The 20,741-nt window shown below is 40.7% G+C and overlaps 1 protein-coding gene and 1 long non-coding RNA gene across 2 annotated transcripts in view; one reads left to right on the forward strand and one right to left on the reverse strand.

Annotated features, from left to right (window-relative positions):
- arfgef3 (ARFGEF family member 3) overlaps nt 1-20,741 on the forward strand; it is a 136,989-nt gene that overhangs the window by 20,190 nt on the left and 96,058 nt on the right. The window lies entirely within an intron of this gene.
- On the reverse strand, nt 1,500-19,164 carry LOC308100408. Its single transcript, XR_013934438.1, has 6 exons — nt 19,016-19,164; nt 17,830-17,902; nt 15,786-15,836; nt 13,225-13,310; nt 10,383-10,424; nt 1,500-2,544 (listed from the first exon to the last, which is right to left on the reverse strand). It is a non-coding gene; the product is annotated as an uncharacterized lncRNA (long non-coding RNA).

Consider the following 20,741-nt stretch of genomic DNA (forward strand, 5'->3'; position numbering starts at 1 on the left):
ATTCCCGGTCAAGACGGTCATTTTGACATATGGCACGAAATTGGGGAATAAAAACTGTGGGAGGAGATGCAGTTTGAAATATTGTTTATTAACATTGTTCAAGAACAATGTTAATACTAGACGCGTCGCAATTATGGGAAATTGCAAGTGTGGTTGCGCCGTCGCCGGTCGCAGGTTGCCGCCGCCCGGACTTGAGGAATATGCTTGGAGGAATACCGTCGGAGGTCGCGTGACGTACCATTCGAATTTGGTGCTGATTGGATCCTGTGTTCGTGATACATGGCGTTTTGATTTGAAGAAATAGGCCCCTCCCACTAAAATAAATAAGCCCCTCCCACAAATGTAGCGGGCCAATGACATCGTCATGTCACTCCTGAGATCACCTGCTTTTCAATTTGAGAGGAGTGATCCCCCCAAAAATCATGTTTTTGCATCAAACGGTTACGTTTTGCAGAGTTGTGGCGCCCCCTATGGGTCAAAGTGGAAATGCTTTTGGGGATTTGTTGAGTAAACCACACTTGACATGTGATTCAAATTTGGGATTGACTGGACGTTTTGTTCGTGATTTGTGGGCTTTTTTGTAAAACGGGCCCCTCCCGCTAACTTTGGAAGCCATTTACGGACGAACGGTATGGACTATCAAAATTCTGTTTCACTCCAGATTATCGCATGGGTCCAGAGATCATGTGTACCGATTTTTGTGAGATTTGGACGAAATCTGTAGGAAAAGGTGCAAAAAGTGTGTTTTGAAGAAAATTCAAAATGGCGGAAAATCTATCCAGACGCAAATGGGCGTGGCCTATATGGGGAGTTGCGTCATGACCCAAGGAATCTAGGGGGAAAAAGATTTTTATTCTAGGACCTACGGTTCAAAAGTTATAGGCCAAAAACGTAAAGTGGGCTGTTATAGCGCCACCATGAGGCCGAATGGTGTGATTATTTATTTAAATAATTTCGGACTAAATTATAAACCTCCCCTCCAAATCTGGTAACTCTAGCTCTTACGGTTTCTGAGAAAAAAATACTTGAATTTGAGTTTTTGCACTTTTCCATTAAAGTGGATGGGGACATTTAATGCACTAATAAATCAATATCAATAAAACTATGCAACCAATCTCTTAGCAAAATACAAGCACACGATTCCCGGTGAGGCCGGTCATTTTGACATATGGCACTAAATTGGGAAAAATAAACTGTGGGAGGAGATGCGAATAGAAATATTGTTTAAACGAACAACTTGTGTATATTATGTTCATATGTGTATGGGTTTAGGCATTAATGAGATGTTACATTCCAAAGTTTCACTTTTTGTTCAGCTTTAGTAGTGAAGAACCCTTCTGATTGAGAATAGTAATACAAATTTAAAAAAACACATCTGTATTCATTGTAAATGTTAAAATACATGTGACTAAATACATTACCAAACATATAGATTCACTTTTCAAACACATGGCAAAAAGAAAAATAAGTAGAGACAAAGCAGAGCAGATATAGTTTAAAGTATTTATTAACACAATTGTATTATTGGTACCTTTACTGTAAGCAACACCATTAATATATTTGGTATAATGTCCTATCAATTATTTTTACTATAGTTATTATGATTATATATGTAATTATGGTCATATTTTATGATTCTATATATAGGTTAATATGAGTTATTAGTGACAATTAAACAATTATATTTTATGATAACTATTACAATGCCTGTAAACAGTTTATTATTGACAGATATATTATTGATGCTCTAATGGTTATTATTATTACTACTATTACTGTTATTGTCCAAAATTATATTCTAACCTTTAAGTAATTTCAATATTTTCCAGGGTGAAGCAAAAAACCCGCCTCCTATTTCAGCCAATTTAGGAGTGCACGGGGAAAAAATTCTTGCACCGACCCCTTTGTTAAAAAAGGCGATCAAGCAAGCTCCTGGTAAATATATTAAACAAACTAATAAATGTAACATTCTGAAAAATAAGTAAAACTTTTAGGGCTGCAACTATATTGATTAAGTGAATTATCTCAAAGTGTATTTTGTAGATATCTAATTTTGTATTTATCAATGAATCAATGTGTAACATTTTCCATAATTATTTTGGGATTACATTTATTAGTTTAATTAAGAAATTAAGTCCTATTTTAATGCTTGTATATTGGCTGTTTGAATAAAATTAAATTTTTTGACAACATTTATTAAAAAATAATTTAGTCCTAATAAGTGTTACAGTCTTACAGCCCTAAAAACAAATGGTGAGTTAAAACATTTACAACATGCACATGTAAATATAAGGTAGTGGGTCATGAAAAGGCAGTATACAATCCAAAATAGTTTGTTATGCATTTTTTAGAATTGATTATTTTATGTGTGAGTTTGTTATTAAATTCAGGGATGGCCAATATTGTGTTTATAGAAATTGGGTACTACCGGTTCACGACCCACAACATAAATGACAATTAGAAATATGACAATTATTCACAAAGAACATTCCTGAAATGTAGAAAATGGTTAAAGGCAAAAACAATATCAGTGCTGGACGGCTTCTGAAAAACAGGGAAACAAGTGTTAGTGTTCTTTTCAAACAAATGCTTCACAATCAGTAATTATGAAAAAAGACAAAACAATGCTACAATATGAATAATACTAGCGACAAGAGAAAAAAGGTGAGATTTGGCTGCTGCGTAATGGGAGATTCCAAAGTATAGGTGCGGCTACGATGAGGCCCGGTCACTACTTGGGCAGCTGATTCACATGTTCCAGTGATATATCCAATGACAGGGTTGGTGATCAAGAGGTTCCATTGTTCGCAATCCGTTTGTTATTTAGTGTGGCAGATGAGACTTTGCGCTGGAGTGGCACCAGAGAATGATGTAGCGTTGGCTATGAATAGTTCATACCGTCAAACGATCATCTCTGGTGACCACTATTTGGGCAGCTCATTCACATGTTCCAGTGATATATCCAATGACAGGGTTGGTGATCAAGAGGTTCCATTGTTCGCAATCCTTTTGTTATTGAGTGCGGCAGATGTGATTTATAAGAGCAGGTCAGAATGCGTTTGGTGGGAAAGAGCACGATGTCCTTGAAACTAAGGTCTACATGGTTCCAGTGTTTGCAAGCTTGTCTTGCAGGCTATGCACTAGTCCTGATCGGAGGATAATACGCAATACACAGGATCATGGTAGCTGTAGTACGTACGTAGTACTCCAGACTGTAGACATTGCTCTGGTCTTGAGATGTAAATGTGATCCAACAGCGTGTTTTTGTCAGTAGTCTTCTCCTTGATCAGTTGTGTGTATCCTCTGGACTCGAGCAGCATCGCTATCGGAGTACCTACACTGGCCAGTAGATTTTCGTTGAAATCACCACAGACTACGATGGGATGGTGGTCCATCACTTCTAAGGAGTCCAGAAGCGCCTTCAGATTTTCCATGAACGGGTCATCGTAACGTGGTGGTCTGTACACTGCAGCGATCAGAAGCTTGACAGGGGACTCTATCTTGACGACCACAAACTCGAGGTTTGTCACATTGTGTAGGTAACGCTTTTCACATGCCTGGAAATGGTCCTTCACATACACAGCGACGCCACCGCCATTCTGTTCTGCACGTTCAGGACGGCTGGTGTACGAGATGTGCTTGTTGCGGCTGAACATGGTGTATCCATCCAATTGGAGACTGTCAGCCACAAAGGAGCCGGTGAGATGCGTCTCGGTCAAGCACAGGACATCTGCATGGGTCAGTTCGTGATGTTTTTTGATGTCCTGAATGTGTGCCGGTAAACTTTGCGTGTTGTGATGGACAATCGCGAGTGTTTGCGCCTGGCCTGTCGTCTCTCGATACTTCAACAGTGGCATAACACTGTCCAGTGAGGCGGTCTTCATGGATTCCAGGGCAGCTGTGATTGCAGGATCAGCATAGATTTTCTTCGCATCGAAGTCAATGATGTGCAATCCTTGCAATGACGTTGTCCTACTGAGGGCAACGTAGGCCATGCCTGGTTGGAAGATCCGTTTCAAGGAAACCACAGCAGATTGTGTAGTCATGCCTTGGACTTTGTGAGCTGTGCAAGCATATGCCAACTTGATGGGAAATTGCCTACGAAGCGTGTTATTGCTCAGGTGTTCCTCATATCTCTCGACGTACACTTGTGTACTGCCAGGTGTAGTTTTCCGGTATTTCTGTCCTGCTTCAGGCTTGTCTACTACAAGCCAAAGCTTGGCTACTCTACTCCCGTCCTCGTTTACGTGCATCTCTACACTAGCCATCTTGCCAAATGTCCCGTTCACAAGGCCATCCTCCACATCTATGTTCCTGATGATCACGATTGGGGCGCCTTCTGCAACCTGCAAGTTGTCAAGAAGATCGTTCTGCTCTCCTGTACAGGGACTGGCAAGGCGAGTCTTGTGGTTATGGACTTGCTTGTAGTCTTCCGCGGGTATGTTGACGATGTGGCTGTGGAGCGCAGACAAAGATTTGGCGTTGTGTTCGGACACCTCTTTGTTGGTTGCGAAGATGTGCACAACATCCTTAGGACAACGGTCACGCACAGTCACTCTCTGAGCAAGGAGTGCTTTGTCTCCGTCACTCAGCGGATCCTTCTTCGCTTTGACTCTCAACCTATTCAGAAGCTCTGCGTAGGGCAGATCATCTTTCTGTCGCATGATCTCGGTCAACGTGATCATCTGAAAGTGTTCGAGCAGAAGGTCCGGTTTGCCTTCCTCGAGCACACAGAGCGGTTTCCCACTTGACGTTGGAGGGAGCTGGTAAAAGTCGCCTACTACAAGTACCGACATGCCGCCGAATGGCCTCTTACTGCCTTTAATCTCTTGCAGTCTCCAGTGGATGTAGATAAACATAGCCTTTGAAATCATCGACACCTCATCTATGACGATGATCTCCGCATTTCCCAGCTTTGCCCTCACGTCATCCAATTTGTTTCCCAGTCCTATGTAGGGTGGTTTCAATTTTCTTGGCAACTTCAACAGGGAATGCAGTGTGTTTCCCGCGATGTTGTATGCCGCAGTTCCTGTAAACGCAGACAGCAGCACTGTGGGCATGGATGCATCCGTCTCCTCAAACAGTCTGGGGAGTCGACGGAGAATCCGTGTTGCCTCACCGTAGATGCACTTGATCAGGTGTGATTTGCCAGTTCCAGCACCCCCAGTGACAAAGAAGAAGAAGGGTTCGGGTTTCTGGTCGAGTACGCTCTTGAAGCACCATTCACGTACAGAGTGAAAGATGGAGGCTTGAGTCCGGTTGAGGTTTCGACACATTGAACGCAGATAATCGAGGCTCATTTGCGGAGCCGATACCCTGTGACCAACAATTGTACCCACCTCTTGACAACTGAACTCTGGGACGTCGTCTTGTTCGTCGTCTGCCTGTGGATCTTGATCTTGTTCGGCAAGACATTCCATCCGCTCGAGCTCATTTTCTGGGGCAATGTTGGCCCACGCATCTTCCGCAGGGCCATGCTTCATGAATTCCTCTAATGCTTCTTCCATCGATTTGCTGTGTTTTTCATACCTCATTTTGTTCTCATCAACAATGGCATTTGCGCGGCATGTCCATTTTTGTCCAGGTATTTTCACAGACGCAGAGTCGTAGAACTCCTTGTAGGTGGGGAAGATTGCGGTTTTCAGTGTGGTCTGATAGCGATGCGGAAGGTAAGCCTTCAGCAAGTTGCCGAAGTATTTCTCGGGGTCCTTCTGTTCCGAGAACTTCGCGTATCTGATAACCGCGGGTCGGCCATCCGTCGAGCGCTTCTTAATGGTTCCCATGTTGTCAGACAGCTTCAGGCAATCTGGCTTTTTTGCTTCGCTACCGTACACAATCCTGTACTCGGATGCAAATTCTGCTAGACACATGTTGTCAAACACCAGTGTTTTGGGTCTGGCGTTGTATTTGTCAAGAAGCCCTGACATCCACACTTGGTTCGAATCGGCTGGTCTTTTCTGCAGCAAGCTGAGCGGGAGGCTCATTTTCATTGCATTGTCATCCGTCGGGAGGAAGACAACTTCGCGGGAGCATTCCTTCAATTGCAAGCTGCAAGTTCGGGCCACTGCCTCCTGAGAGCTAACCTGTCTGTTTTTCACATATGCGTGAACAAGTTCGTTCATTGCACCCCTTTCGGTCACTTTTGTGGGGTCTATGCCTTCGACTACTTGTTTCAGAAGCTCACCCATCTCATGTTCGGCCTTGGATATGTAGGACAGCATGTATGAGATGCAAACAAAGTGGTCCAGGACAAACTGGATATCCATGTTGGCATTCCAGGCCTCCAGCAAAACTGGGTTGTAGTTGTTCACATAGCAGTCCTTGACTCCACGCTTCATCAAGAGGACCTGGACATTCCTCAAGTCTTCAAGATAGCTGTCGTACTCTTCGTGAGTCAAATTGCACTTTGCCAGCAACTCTGAGAGATCGGTCAGTTCTGATGGCAAGTCCAGAAGTAGATCATACAGAGGTTTGAGTTTGGCCAAAGCAGCTTGTGCTCTTGCCCTCTGTTGTTTGCCTATGCCTTCGGTACTCCTCTTTGCACTTTCGTTTGCTCCTTCATTTCCTCCTGTTGCGCCCCTTTCGTTTTCATCCATGACTTCCTCCATTGGATCAACTGGCGTTGGGTTAGTTAACCAGGTTGTGTCCACTGGTGCCTTGGGGAATCCAAACCTGCATGTCTTGTTACCTTTCTTACAGGACTTTGTGTGGTTTTTGCTGTGCATCTGAACTTCTTGGACAATTCGGTGAAGCACAGGATTTTCGTTTGGATCAGGCAGCTGGCACGAAATGTAGCGGTCCGCAAATTCGCATATCTTCTCGTCCGAGTCTTCTCCAAGTTTGGGGGCGTCGGCTACCCACATTAAGGCGTGAACATGCGGCGAACCCCGGTTTTGATACTCGATTCTATGGAACCAGTCTATGACGTGTCCGATTGGGCGAGCATCAGACCGCAGCAGTTTTGAATACGCAGAATGAACTCGCTTGTCAAACATTCGCATGGTAGTCACTGCATTGCTTCTGAGGATGTCACATTTCTCATTCCAGTCCAGCTTGTCAAAATCCACTATTTGGCCTTGCTGTGCTTTTATTGCCGTTATGACCTCTGGCCATCTGAATTCTGCAGCACTTAAGGTCAAAAAGAAGGTAGGTGGGCCTAACTGACGGACCATGGCAAACAAATCATACATGGTCTTCTGCCAGTAGGCTGGCGTCCCCCTAAGGGGTTGCATGAACCTTGTTGCATCCCGGTTTCTGACCAGTCTCTCAACTTCATGCTTGTCCTGCAACATCTTGTTGGAGATCCTGCGACCATCCTTGGTAAAGGGTTTGCCCTTCCTCAATTGAATTGAGATGGTGTTTTTTGCCAAGTGGGTCTCTGTAACAAACTGGGCAAAAAAGAGATAGCTTTGGTCTCTTGCAAAACGATCATCAACATTGAAAAGCCTTGCGTTGAAGTACCTGCTTGGTGTCAGTTTGAGCTTTCTCTTCCGATCCAACGTGTTCTCTCCAGTTGGAAACAATGTAGGGAAGGCCCTTGCTTCGAGGTTAGGGGCTGTGCTATAGCTGACAGGCCTGTTTCCTTCAGCTGGGGCGATGCAGAATATGCCATCTCCGTATGTCATTGTCTCTTGTCCAATGTCATCCGGTTCCAAGCAACTGTCCAGGCCATGTCCAGGTCTCAGCGCATCTTGCTCATCTTGGGCAGTGGGTGGATGTTGATCCACTCTCTGTGATGGGTCGAGGGTTTCAGTCGCATCGGCTACTTCCATCATTTCGGCGTCGTCACAACTGTCCATGACTTCGTCTGTGCCCGTCTGTTCAACAGTGGGTAGGTCTTCAAGTTCAACAGTGGGTAGGTCTTCAAGATGGCCCTCCACATTTTCATCGTTGATGCTCTCATCATCTCGGATTGTGATGTTTTTGTAGTCGGGGTGTGTCTCGATGAGTTTCCTCAAGCCCAGTAAGACATTGGTCATATTGACAGTGTGAAACAAATGATAACCTTTGTACCGCAGACGTCTCTTCAGTTTCACCCTGTACAAACGGGATGAGTCGAGCCTTCTGGGTAGGGTGTTTACTGTGGTTTCCACGTCTGCTGGCACGCACACCACAGCACCATATATAGCACTCTGTTTGCCTTTAGGAAGTGTGAGAATCTTGGCAAATGGTATGTCTATTGCCGATATTTGTCTTTCCAGCACATTGAGTTGGCGGAGCTCTGGAGGAATGGGTGCAAGTTCCAGGTTGTTTGCGACAGCCAAGCGTGGCATTCTTCCTGCTACTACACTTTTGTGACAGCATTGACAAATCCACTCTTTTCGCCTTTCTTCGGGTACAGTGCAATCTTCCGGCCCTCCACATTGATCATCACACGAATGAAGGTATTTGCCTGTTAAGCAGGCAGCAACCACGCGGGGTTTGATCGTGTAATTTGACCGATGACAAACATACACTTGATCAGAGAAAAGAGTCCGATGGCACGTTGTGCAAACAAAAGTTGGTCCATGTTTTATGACGTTCTGGAAACTCGCTATAGCGCCTTGCAGTAGCTCATTCTGTGTGGGTGCGGGAGCTAAATCTATCCTCGCAGTAGCTAAATCTTTCCTTGCTTTTACAGCAATGCTCCGTTTGCGCAGGTCATCACATAAGTCCTTGTAATAATTTCTTATTCTCATTGAACGTCGGATGTCACGGCGCATGTTGAAGAATGTGTCCGTTTTGCATCTGCGGGCCATGTAGGACTTCATGTGTTCCCTAACCTTTTCCCTGAACTTCTCATCTCCTCTGAACCTCTTGTTTCCATAAGCCTTCATTTTGACTTGATGCTGCCCTCTGAACTCCTCATCTCCTTTGAACCTCTTGTTTCCATAAGCCTTCATTTTGACTTGATGCTGCCCTCTGAACTCCTCATCTCCTTTGAACCTCTTTTTGCCATATACCTTCATTTTGACTTGATGCTGCCCTCTGAACTCCTCATCTTCATTGTATGTTCTTGTGAAGTATGAGTTCTTAAATTGTTTTTGCCGTGTCCTGAATTTTGCATCCGTTATACATCTCATGGCAATGTATTTGTTCATGTATTCCTTCCTCGGAGTCCTAGGTTTTTCCTTGGTATCAGATTGCAGTTGGTCCTTTTGTCTCCTCATTATTTTCCGTTTCCGTTGTTGACTCATTTTGTTGGCTCCTTCATTTGAAGTGTCTGACATCACTTGTGTTGATGGTGAATGGCCTGCCTGCAGAGAATGCTTGGTGATTGGAGGTTCAGTGTTTGTTTCATCCTGGCTAGTTAGATCGACAGGCTCTTTGTTAATCAGGTTGTCAGGATGAACTTGTGTTGTTGACAGATGGGGTGACCGAGCATTTGTCTGTTCAAATGTCACTGGCATGAAGTCAAACTGCATTTTGTCAATAGTGTTTGAGTGTGAGAAGTCAATTAGCTGGTCAATCTTAGCGAATAGATCATCCAACTGAGTGAAGGTCATCATTACAGCTTTTCCTCCAGGCAACGGTAGGCCATCAGCACTTCTCTGATGAGAGTCAAACAGTCCATATCTTCCAGACCTGTCTCTAAAAACAGCAATGGTGTGTGGTGACACTGTTAGGAGTGCATATTTGACATTCTCAGACAGACACTTAAGTCTTTCCTGAAGCTTCAGCCACCAATGCCGTCGGTAGGGCTCTCCCTCAGCTCTCATATATCCCATGTCCACGTCAGATTTTTTCACGGAGTATGTATTGTATTCCGTTTCCACCTTGAGAGGTACTTCCTCCATTGTCAGCTGGCATGACTTAAACAGCTTTTGTCTTTTTAGTTGTTCTATTGTTCTTTTATACAGACTGTCTCCCTTGTCCAGTATCTTGTCAAGATCATCCATCTTCAAGTCAAGACCTTCATGTTGGTGTGCCAAAAATGTCAGACCCATGCATGTACACTGCCGATTCTTTGACATTTGGGAAAACTTATGATGATTTTGGCTTTTGGATGCCTGCACAGATTTCACAGAGGGTGGCACGGTGCATGCTTGTTGTACAGGGTCATTGTTGGAAAGGTCCATGGCCTCGCCAATGTTGTCTTGTTCTTCAACATCAGACTGTGCATGTTGCTGACCTATTTCTACCACAGACTCCAGGGCTGGACTAAATATATTTTGTGTCCCTTCATCGACCTCTGTGCAACCGTTTGGTGAATCTGTATGGGCCAATTTAGCATCCCAGCATTTCTTTTTAGCGAAAGATCTCTTCCCACGACGAGGCATGATGTCACCAAGTTTTAGATCTGAACTTTTATTAGAATTTACACTCTTTACCAAAAAACACCTTCAATACTAGTGTAGCATTAGTCACAAATCACTCTAGGCTTCTAGAATTAACTTACTTACCGTTAAACAGTCACCAGAAGAGCTGTTCCGATCTGATGAACACTAGAAAAAAAAAAGAACAATTTCAGACTAGCGCTATAGTTTTAGATATAATTAGATTTATGACGGTAGATTTTCAGGCCGTTGCGCAGCCTTCAAACCTAGTCCTATGTTGCACTGCTATGACATGGGTCACTGAAGCATAGCCATTTGAAGTGTTATAGCTACTATTGCACATACCAAGTTTGGCGCGTTAAGCATGTTCGGAACTGGAGTTATGGCTGTTTAAAGGGCACATTTTTGATTACAATCTTTGTCTATGATCAAGTATCGGTACATATGAAGTAATTTCTCTGACTGCGTTGAGTTCTCTCATCTTTCCATAATGTGCATTATTGATGTGTTAGCAATCTAACAGCTGCATTTGTATGTATGGTGCTTATTTTATTTTATATCCATCTACCATTCATGCTATTATGGCTATATCAAACAAAGCTAACTATCCCTTGTTAAACTTTAACTATTCAACATTTTATACAATATTAACCAAAACATTTGGAAAAGTATAACTAAAGAGAGAAAGTATTACATAAGCATATATGTATACCAAAGATGATGTATATGATGAGTACACCATAGAATTGAAGTACGCATATCATCTGCATAGTTTATATTAGGTATAGCAGTGTGGGGAAATAATGCATTAATTTATAAGTTTACTGTTGCAAACACTAATGTTACCATTTATCTGTAGAGTAATGGTGTAACCATTTTGTTTTATTCCATTTGAATGTTTTGATTAAGACTTTGACTAAATTGAATCCTATATAGTCATGACCTTTTGAAAATGTGTGGAAACAGAATGCAACTAGAGAAAGTGCTTCTCGGAGCACAGGTCTCCACCAGGTCAGGTAGGTTATTGTGGGCCAGCAATGTTTGGAATGTGTCAATCAGGATGAATATGAACTGGACAGATTTGTTTTGATCAATTGACTATGAAGATAATGTGTACCGATTTGCGTGATGTTTGGACAACATTTGTGGGACTAATCTAAAAACAATTGTTTTGCAAAAATCGGCCTCCTGATGGAACTATAATAGGGCAATGTTAAAGGTAGGGTAAGTGATTTGCAATTATTCAAATAATTGCAAAATGGGTCTATGTTCTGATAGTGCTCGTTACTATAGAGTGTCCTGTCCATATAATGAGTCTCCATGTCTCTCCAGCTCTTTATAAAACAGAAAATGCATTTTCGTTTCAGTTTCATTTCCAATTTTATCCAATCAGGATAGAGAACTCAATCAAGATATAGATTAAACAAGTGAAATTGGAAGTGATGACACTAAGGAATGAGCAGGAAAAATTTGAACTGGAACACTATAAAAATTAAGCTTAAAAATGGGTACTTTCTCCTGATTGGCTGAGATTTTGACACCTACCAGAAAATGTATTTTCTGTTTATTAAAGAGCTGGAGAGACGGGGAGACTCCTGTTACTGAAAAAACACTCTATAGCAATGATTATTATCAGAATATAGTGCTTTAACCTTTTAACAAAATACTTTTTGTTTTAACCCAAAAATATCACTTACCCTACCTTTAAGAGGGTGGCACTTGTATCTCAAAGTAGTGCGAATGTGCGTGTAAAGTTTCACCGCAATCAGACGGTGCTATAATTTGCGGTATTCTGTTCAAAATAGGCCACTGCTGCCCACTTTAGATGTCAATCTTAGCTAATCAGGATGGAATATGAAAGGTCCAACAGATCCATCTTGATCACATGACTATTTGCATGCAATTTGGATAAAATCTGAATGAGTAATATCAAAAATAAGTTTTACACAAGTCAGCCACCTGATGGCGCTATAAAAGGCAGATGTGAAAAATGCAGGGCAAAGGCTTTCTTGGCCACTAGGGAGTGTGCATACAAAGTTTTACACAGATCGGTGCAGTTATAGGTAAAAACATGAATCGACCTTCTATAACGCCACCATGAGGCTGACGTGACATTTTTCAAGTGGCATTTCTTCCTCTGCCAAGTGGGAATGTGCTTGCAAAATGTCACAGAAATTGCACGCCGTGTTCATGATTTGAGGCATTTTGTTCAAAACGGAGCAATCCTGCAAACTTTGGAAGCCAATGAGGATGGAATATGACAAATCTGAAAGACCGGTTTTGTTTAATGACAATAGAGATACTGTGTACCGATTAGCGCCATGTTTGGACAACATGTGTAGAAGCACGGTCAAAAGTGTGTTTTGCAAAAATCGGCCTCCTGGTGGTACAATTACAGGCCCATGTGACTGATTTGGGACATAATTCTGCTCTGGCATCCAGAGAGCGTGTGTGCACAGTTTTACTGCCATCAAGCCAACGATACCAGAGATTGACTGTCCACAGACAGAATGACACACACACACACACAGGGTGCAAAACAGTCTCAGCCATGCCTTCCGGCCTGGCGGAGACAATAAAGTGTGCAAAATAAGCTAAAAATAATAGGAGTTGGGTCAGTTGGCATTTAAAAAATAAAGAAAATGTGTTTCAATTAAGCTAATAATCTGGGGACCAACAAAATAATTTGGGGACCCCTCCTGGGAATCTTGATAACCCCATGCATGTAATGCACCGATCTCTGTGAGGACGGCAGTCACAGAGATTATTCCATGATTTTTCAAAGGTACAGTAAAATCACCGTTTTTTTTTTTGCTTGATATGGCAGTTAAAGAGTTAAGCTACATAGAGTATATATATTGGCAATGATTCATTAAAAACAGAATGGATTGACCCCAAGACAATTTCCATATGCTAACATTAGATAGTTAGATCTAAAACGCTTGGTGTCATGTTATGTTAAACAAACCTTGCAGTAGTGCAGTCTGGGATGGTCCCCTCAGTCCACAGCTGTGTTGGCCAAGATATCAGGTCCGGTGTACAGCCACGCCACAGCTGAAAATATCAATCAAAAATACTGTATTTTAGACAAAATTATAAATTCTTCTTCGTCTTGGATACACCACTGTCTGGAATATTAACTGATCATCATACATACAGGTCTACTAATAACCTTTGTTGCTGTTGTCATCTTAAATTGACCAGCCAAAGTAAAAGTGTTCTCCAACTTGTTTGGAGATCAGAGTAATGTGGTGGATGCGTTTAACGCATGTTGCCAATCAGCTGTGTAACATTAGTAGGCTAACGATGGCTCGTTGGGCCTCTGGATTATTAATCACAATTTTTCACAGAATATATATAACATATGCAAGGTTGCATTTTGTGTTATATAATGGATTGTTACAAATAGGCGGAGGTGGATTGTGACACAATGTTATGAAAAACAATGATGTAGCTAACAGAGCTAGCTCTGAAACATGACTTCAACCTGGTGTTTGCACTTTATCCATTTACGGCCAGTACATCTACATAAAAGTTTGAGAACCACTGCCCTACATCATCATACAAGAGTGGCATACAATAAGAGTAAAAAATAGCAGATCTACTAGCTGCCAACGTGTCTTGGTGCTCCACTTTTCCATGTCAAGGACCCGCAAAATGATATGCATTTGGCCGCAGACCCCATCTCAAAATATGGTGTTCCAGGGACTCCCAGAAGCACATATCCGAGTTAAAAATGTTCGCAGAGGAACCCCAATATGATATGTATTTGGCAGCGGACCCTTATGTCAAAATGTGTTGTTCCAGGGACCCCCAGAAGCACAGATCAGAGTTAAAAATGTTTGCAAACTTTCAAGATTTTTCAAATATAGCAGATCTACAAGCTCACTTGGTGCTGCGCTATGATCTTGTATATCTGCTATTTTTGAATAGCCAAAGAAATCTAAAATGGCAGCGATCCCAGTCTTAAAGGGTTAATAAAAAATTCAGGCATGCCTAGCACTTATCACAATATACGTAAATCAAGCTATCGATATTGGCAATGGCTCCTTAAACACTGGCCCTGGATTGACCGCAAGACAATTAGACACACAAGTGAGCATGTTTGTTTGTCAGGTACTTATTAAAGCATACTTTCAAATGGAAATGAATATACTAAAAAATACATTGCATCCACGACGTGAAAACACAGCAACTATACCAGTTAACTACACCAATGTACCAGTATGCAAACAGTCTTACTTAAGTAGGGGTGATACTGCTAGTATACTCCTTCTGGGTGAATACAGTAACTGCCTTTAATACGAAATTGTGAATTTGAGAGACCAATTTCATCCAATCAGGAGAGAGAACTCATACAGGACCCAGCCTATCCAATCAATTTATTGATTATGATTGGATGAAATTGGCAACCCACCCTTTATTTTCTGTTTAAAAGGGACCTGCAGAGACAGGGTGTTCCCTGTTACTAAACAAACACAAAGCAATGATGGCTATCAGCATATAGCATATGGGGCGGCAGTGGCTCAGTGGTAGAGTGGCCGGGTAGAGTGAACTGGAAAACCACAAGGTTCCCAGTTTGATCCCGGGCTGGGGCGCTCCCCTAGAGTTAGTGTCGAAGTGTCCTTGAGCAAGACGCTGAACCCCTAATTGCTCCCGATGAGCAGGTTGGTGCCTTGCATGGTTTCCTCCGCCATCGGTGTATGAATGTGTGTGTGAATGGGTTAATGGCACAATCAATGTAAAGCGCTGCGGATAGAAGCGCTATATAAATGCACCATTTATATAGCTTTCTATAACCGGGACAATAGCAAAGAAACCCATTTTTTGGGTGAACTCCTCCTTTAATGGGCATCAACATGGGCAATTTATTCAATACCTCTAATCACCCCCTATAGAGGATATGAGCATGCTTAAAGTGAATGGCACATCGAGTGGCAAAGCGAGTGGCAAAGCAACATGCAAAGTGAGTTTAACATTGTTTAAAGGGATATTTCACTTTCACATAAAATAAACATTAAAAAATATATATTTAAAAAAAATGAAAGAAGTTATGGCAAAATAAAGGCCCCCTCACACATTAGTAGGACACTCTAATGCGTGAGGGGGCCATGAATTTTCCATTACTTTTTTCATTTATTTTTAATATATTTTTTAAATGTTTCCCCCCGCCGAAAGTGCAATCAGATATGACTTTTCTGTTTGGATGCATGGGCTGTCAAGGCCAGAAAGTATTTTTTTGACACTCAGTAGGCATTCCTGCATAACTTCCGGGTTTGATGATGATGTCACACGCATATCCTGTATTATCACCTTTCAGTCAGCTGACGACTCTATCGAAACCTGAAGCAACACATAATTGTCACCTGGATACCAGTGGTTCTCAAACTATTGTAATGTCAAGGAGCTTCCATTTTTTAGCCTATGCATAGACCACAGACCCCCATAACCTAGTATTTGACCCCAAGACAATGTCAATAAGCCAACATTAGATAGTTACATCTCAAATAGGATCAGGATGTTACACACCTTGCAGTAGGTCTGGGATGGTGTGTCTGTCACCTGGGTCCACAGCCAGAGCTGTAAAAAAACAAATACAATATTTTAGACACAAAGCTATTAAAGTACATGCATATCAATAGACAATAGTAGATCTACAAGCTCACAAGTGAGTTTGTAGATTGGCTATTTAATATATGGCTATTTAATATAAGGCTACACGTTTACAGTGAGCTTGTAGATCTGCCATTTTCAAATATGTATAATGCCTTGTTATCACATGGCTACAGATGTCTGGCAATTTGGGAGATAATTGGACAATAGCAAATCTACAAGCTCACAACACGTCGCATTGTGAACTTGTAGATCTACCATTTTCAAATAGTTACAGTTTAAATAGGGCTGAAGTGGTTAATATAGCCTGTTTTCAAACAGTAAGCACAATCTACAAAGTAAGATTTCAAATAATTGTAATGGATTACAAGTACAATATTTGTCCATCTATGCCACCTGCCAACATACCAAATCAGCAATGCAACACTGTACAGTACTCACGCCGTACACAGATAGACAGACAGTCTGAGCAAAAGGGCGTGAGCATGTCAATATAGGGACAATAGCAGATCTAGAAGCTCAGAAAATGAGCTTGTAGATCTGCTATTTTAAATAAGGTTAAGTGGTGTGACCATGTGTGACCCCCACACCCACCTCATCTCAGCCCTACTTTATCCTGTTAGTGGCTAGTGGTCTGTGTTTGTTTATTCACAATTTTAACAATGTATATAGCAAATGCAAGGTTGCATTTTGTGTTATATAATGGATTGTTACAAATAGGTCGATTGTGAAACGATGTTATGTAAAACAATGATGTAGCAAACAGACCTAGCTCTGAAACATGACTTCAACCTGATGTTTGCACTTTATCCATTTACGGCCTGTACATCTACATAAAAGTCCTTGAAATTAACAAGTTTGAGAACCACTGCCTTACTTCATCATAGTAGAGTGGCACACAATGTGCTCCACTTTTCCATGTCAAGGACCCCCAAAATGATATGCATTTGGCCGCAGACCCCAATCTCAAAATATGTTGTTCCAGGGACTCCCAATGGCATATAGTTAAAAATGTTGGCAAAGGACCCCTAAAATTATATGTATTTTGCTGCGGACCCTTATGTAAAAATAAGTTGTTCCAGAGACCCCCAGAAGCACAGATCAGAGTTAAAAATGTTTGCAAACTTTAAAGGTTTTTCAAAAATAGCAGATCTACAAGCTCACTTGGTGCTGCGCTATGAGCTTGTATATCTATATATAGCCAAATAAATCTAATATGACAGCGATGCCTCCTTAAACACTGGCCCTGGATTTACCCAAAGACAATTAGGCACACACAAGTGAGCATGTTTGTTTGTCAGGTGCTTATTAAAGCATACTTTCAAATGGAAATGAATATACTAAATAATACATTGCATCCACAACGTGAAAACACAGCAACTATACCACCAGACTGTATGCAAACAGTCTTACTTAAGTAGGGCTGCTAGTATGCTCCTTCTGGGTTAACACAGTAACTGCTTTCAACCCCTTAAGACCGGGGACGCATCTATGTGTCAATTACAGATTTCTTTGGCTATTCAAAAATAGAAGATCTACAAGCAAGTATTCAAAGGCATCTACAAATATTTGCCAAACATATCAAATAGTGAGAAAAGCTGAAAAAGCAGATCTACAAGGTCACTTGTAAAATATAATATGACCCGCAATGAGCTTGTATGTGCCATTTTTTCAAAATCATTTTAAGATGGGAGTCCGCGGCCAAATACATATCATTTTGAGGGTCCTTGACATGGAAAAGTTGGAGCACCACTGATATAGCAACATACGTGTTTTACAAACTATTTATAGAATATATATATTCAAAGATTTGCACAATTTTTCAAAAATACCAGATCTACAAGCTCATAGCGCAGTACCGAGTGGCACGCTATGAGCTTGTAGATCTGCCATTTTGACCCCAAGACCATTTTCATAATGGAAACATTAGATGATTACAAATGTGTCAGGTTTAACAAACCTGGCTTGCAGTAGTGTTACACTGGAAGAGGTCTGTCTGCTCTTGTCACCAACAAACAAGATCTCCACCACACCTGCAAATGAATTAAAACATATTTATCATGAATTAACAAATATATTTATTTTAGACACAAACTTAAACTTAAGATACATTTGTTATTGATTTACATAGACAGTTGCTCACACCACATCTTATGTAGATCTACAAATGAGCTTCTACATCTGCTATATTCAATAGTGTAAGTGTGCTTTTTCCATTGAGGTAATTTATTCTAAGCACACAAGTAAGCTTGTAGATCTGCTACTTTTCAATCTGTAAAAATATTGCAAAAACAGTATTGACACACACGCACGCTCTCTCTCTCTCTCTCTCTCTCTCGCTCTCTCTCACACACACACACACACACACACACTCACACACACTTACTTAAGTCCTACAGGAGAATTCCTGTTAGTGGCTAGTTGTCGGTCTTAATCACAAGTTTTATTTTAACAGAATATATAACAAACAAATGCATAGTCGATTAAAAGCTGCATTTTGTGTTATATATAATGAATTGATACAGATATATGGTCGATTGTGAGACGATGTCTCACCGACACCAAAAACAAACTTAGCTTAGCCTACAGAACTAGCCATGGAATTAACTTCAACCTGGTGTTTGCACTTTGTCCATATACGAACCATACATCTACATAAACGTTCACATTTCAAATATAAAGTGGTTATCTCATGGCCACGGATGTTACAATTATGTAGGGGCCCACAGAAGTACCAGTATGTTCCGTATTGTTCAATAAAAAACATTTTAATCCGATCGGTGGCCAGTCTCTCACCATTTCCGCCATGCTTTCAACTGTGTGACCCTATCGGTTGGGAAGTGTATTGCACTCTGATACAATATAACTCTATGAGAAAATGGCCACCGATCGGATTAAAAGTATTTTAATTGAACAATACGGAAGATACGGCTACTTCTGAGGGCCCGTACATAATTATAACATCCATGGCCATCGGGTAAACACTTTGTTTGAAATGTGAACGTTTAAGTAGATGTACGGAACAAAACGGGGAAAAGTGCAAACACCAGGTTGGCGTTCATCCACGACGATGCGACGTTAGCTTGTAAAGTTAGCGGCTAATAAGACGGATTATACTATAATACAACAATTATATTATTACTCACCTCACACAAAAGACGACGAAATGAAACTCCTCCGAAGAAAAGGTGTAGATCAGATATGATATAAAGGCAAATGAAGTTTAATGGTTAGCACTTTCTCTCGCTACAATGGGTGCGTTCGGATATTGCACACCGGAGCGCACTCGCCTATTAGTTTGTATTGGCCAGTGCGCTCAGTGCTGTATTTCCGAACGCACCCTATATCTCCGACCGGCAAACCAAGTTCTGAGAAGTAAGGGAGCAGGGGGGTGGCTTGTCTCAGCATGTGCTTTAAGGGTTGCCAGGTTTTGCGACAGAAACAAGCAACCAGGTCTATGAAAACAAGCCCAAAAGAAGCGAGCCCTTCGCCATTTAAAAACTAGGCTATTTGAAAAAAGCCGATCAACAAGCTCACAACTCCTTGCGATAAGAAACTGCACTTTAAGAAAAATGCCAAAAAGTCACAACCACAAATATTTACGAGCAACTTGAGAGAAAAAGTAGCCACAATTCGCTTATAATAAGCGGACATGGCAACGCTAACGTGTATCGTTACATCATCTGACGTGACATCATGATCATGATCTTCTTTTCGCAGATAAGCAGTGGTGTAAAGTAACTAAGTACATTTACTCAAGTACTGTACTTAAGTACAATTTTGAGGTACTTTTACTTTACTGGAGTATTTCCAATTGTCTATACTTTTACTTTTACTCCACTACATCTCAGAGGCAAATATTGTACTTTTACTCCACTACAATTATTTGAAAACTTTAGTTACTAGTTACTTTGCAGATATCAATTATTACATTATAAAACATACATTAACCACTTTAGACCTATTATATAACTAGGCTATTTGAAAATAGCCGATCTACAAGCTCACATCGCGACGCGTTGTGAGCTTGTAGATCTGCTATTTTCAAACATTTTGGTACTTTTACTTTTGGTACTTTAAGTACATTTTGATACCAATACTTTTGTACTTTTACTCAAGTATATTTTGAATTCCGGACTTTTACTTGTAACAAAGTACTTTTTACATTGCAGTATTGATACTTTTACTTAAATAAAACATTTGAGTACTTTTTCCACCACTGCAGATAAGTGAGGCTGGGACCGAGGCTACATCATGATAGAACAGCGGCATAAAACTAAAAGTAAAGTATAAGTTAAAAAAAAAAGAAGTTAGGCTAATGAAAATAAAAATAAAGACTAAAAGGAGTTAATGAGAAGAAAAATATGTTCTAACCTCTGAAAATGATCCTTACATTAATCTTAAAAAATGAATTTTACTGAAATATTTCTATGTAGTTATTTAGTTTTTTATAACCAAAAAGTAAAATAACAAAACAACAACAGCAATAATAATAATAATAATAATAATAATAAGAATAATAAGAATAAGAATAAGAATAATTTAAAATAATTATTATTATAATAAACCACAAAAGGCAGGTAGATTCCTCCCAGGGAGTTAATGAGATGAAAAATATTTTCTAACCTCTGAAAATGATCCTTACATTAGTCTTAATTTTTTTTTTACTGAAATATTTCTATGTAGTTATTTTGTTTTTTATAACTAAAAAGTAAAATAACGAAACAACAGCAATAATAATAATAATAATAATAATAATAATTGTAATAATAATAATAATAATAATGATAATTTAAAATACTTATTATTATAATAAACCACAAAAGGCAGGTAGATTCCTCCCAGGAAATGTCAAATGTTTCCTAAACAAAA

This window comes from Gymnoscopelus braueri (assembly GCF_963280865.1).
Source record: "Gymnoscopelus braueri genome assembly, chromosome: 14".
Classification (NCBI taxonomy): Eukaryota; Metazoa; Chordata; class Actinopteri; order Myctophiformes; family Myctophidae; genus Gymnoscopelus; species Gymnoscopelus braueri.